This window comes from Penaeus vannamei, chromosome 20 (assembly GCF_042767895.1).
Source record: "Penaeus vannamei isolate JL-2024 chromosome 20, ASM4276789v1, whole genome shotgun sequence".
NCBI lineage: Eukaryota > Metazoa > Arthropoda > Malacostraca > Decapoda > Penaeidae > Penaeus > Penaeus vannamei.
Window position 1 is genome coordinate 12431944 of NC_091568.1, and position 2500 is coordinate 12434443.

Here is a 2500-nt window from a genome sequence, read left to right on the forward strand (position 1 = left end):
AGAAGGGGTGGAGGGGGGTGAGGGACGGAGGAGCAAGGGTGGGTGGAAGGGGGTGGAGGGGGGAGGGTCGGAGAAAGGGTGGGTGGAAGGGGGTGGAGGGGGACGACGAGGGACGAGAGGAGGGGTGGAGGTGGAAGGGGGTTGAGGGGGGGGAGGGTTAGTGGAGTGTGGGGTTGTGGGTTGGTGGAAGGGGGTGGAGGTGGGATGGTGTGGGGGAAGTGTTGAGAGGGGGATGGGTTACGGGAGTGTGGGGGGGAAGGGAAGTGGAAGGCGGGAAGGGGTTAGGTTAGGGTGGAGGAGGGGTATAAGGGGATGTGGGAAGGGGGGTGAAGTAGGAAGGGGTAGAAGTAATGGATTGTGGGAGAAGGGTGGAGGTTGGTGAGGTAGGTGAGAGGGGGGTGGGTTGGAGGTGAGAGTGGTGGGTGGGTGGGGGTGGAGGTGAGAGAGAGGGGGTGAAGGTGGGAGAGGGGGGTTGGAGGTGAGAGGGGGTGTAGGGGATGGAGGTGAGAGGGGGGGTGTTGGGAATTCAAGAAAGAGTAAAGGGGGGAGGAGGGTTGGGTGGAAGGGGGTGTAGGGGAAATAAGACATAAGACAAGGAAGGGGGGGGGGGAAGGGAGATAAAAGATAAAATAAGATGACGGGGGATTCGGGAAAAGAGGCGCAAGAAAAAAATAGAGACAGACAAGAGATAAGAGAAATAGGAAGAAAAATAAAAGGAAGAAGGAAACAGGTAAAACAGATAAGAAATACGTAATATATTTAAGGAGACAACAGAAACAACGAAGACGAGAAACAGAAAGCGAAAGGAGAGGAGAAGGATATGATGATGATAGGAACGAAGGAGTAAGGAATTAGCAAAGGGTGGAGAAAGAGTTGAGGGGATTAGAAGGAGAGAGGAAAGAGGAATGTAAATTTAGATTTGAAAGGAGGAATGAAATGAGGTAGAGAGAGAGAGGGAAGAAAAAACGAAGATAAATATGGTAAGAGGGTGAAAGGGTTAATGAGAACGAAAGAAGGGAAGTAGACAAGAAAATAATAAAAATAAAAAAGAGAAAATTATAATGCAGAATTAATGAAAATTAAATAGCAAGTAATAATGATAATAGTAGTAACAATAATAATAATAATAAAAAAAGAAAAAAGAAATGATAATATACAGAAAGATGGTAATAATAATAGAAACAAAAACAGACGAATAAAGAATAAAGAATAAAGATACACGTAAAAAAAGGGTAAAAAGGAAAAGAGAATTACCATAAGCAACAAGCCAATAAGGATTAGAAATAGGGAAGGGAATGGAATGGAAACGGGGAGAAAAATATGCAAATTAGTTTCCGTCACGAAAAGGAAAAAGCTGATATCACTTTCGCAAGATTTGAAAAACGAAAAGGAAAAAAATACGAATTTCCTAAAAAAAAAAAAAGAAAAAAAAAAGATTAGAGGGAAATATTTACAAAAAAGTCGAAATCATTTCTAATTTATCATGCTACTTGCGAACAAGATGTCCACAGACAAAATAAACAAAAAAATATTTAATAGAGATAGAGAGAGAAAAAAAAGTAATCTTTAAAACTAACTTTTATTATGCTTGCGTTTCTATCTACATATTTTGTTTGATTTTGTACACATCATTTTGTTCTTTAAATATTAAAATTTATTTTATACAGTCATCTAAATTAAGAATATTGTTATAAGGATATAATCTATGATCTAATCAATAATTTATGATACTTATTCTAGGGGGGGGGAGGTGGAGGGGGATTCAATTAAATGAATACCAACTTCATAATGATGTTAATCAGATATTTAATTAGTGTGATAAGAGATAAGATGAAAATGATAATGATGAAAACTATTATCGTTTATGATGACAAAGGAAAATGAATGGGTTTCCACATTCATCCATTTTTGTAATAATATTTGCCATCATCAATAAAGCAATTATCATTCATATCAGCATGCTATTCAAGCAGAAAAGCAAAACAGGATGGATACAAACAAACCAATATATGATACTACACACAACATCCATATTGAATTCAAAACGAAGCTAATTTGCATGTCATTACAGCAAAAAAACAACACATATCAAGCTTCAAAAACACTCTAAAAAAACAAACTACTACAACCCTCCTAACCACTTTCCCGATTTTCAAACAACCCTTAACAACCACTTAACGCACAGAACAACCATTAAAAATCGCCCGAACACAGGACAACGACCGCGCGACTGGAAACGAAGCCACCCCCCCATTAGAGACAAATAATGCTGTCTTTTATTTCCGTTTACAGGACCAAGAGAGCCTACTTGAGGTCCGAGAGCTGTAACCGGATGTAGGCCTAACTGTCCTTTATAGGCCCATTCAATTGTTACGGAGGGATAGGGGAGGAATAGGCCCATGAGGAGAATGGATAGGCGCGTCACAGTGTAGTTTCATGTGCTGATGTACAGGACAGCACGCATGGATGTGTGTATTCATATATAACTGTACCTGTCTGT

The 2500-nt window shown here is 40.2% G+C and overlaps 1 protein-coding gene across 1 annotated transcript in view; it reads right to left on the reverse strand.

Moving 5' to 3' along the window:
- The window catches only part of LOC113803955 (metabotropic glutamate receptor 7), a 126438-nt gene that overhangs the window by 6490 nt on the left and 117448 nt on the right, over positions 1-2500 (reverse strand). The window lies entirely within an intron of this gene.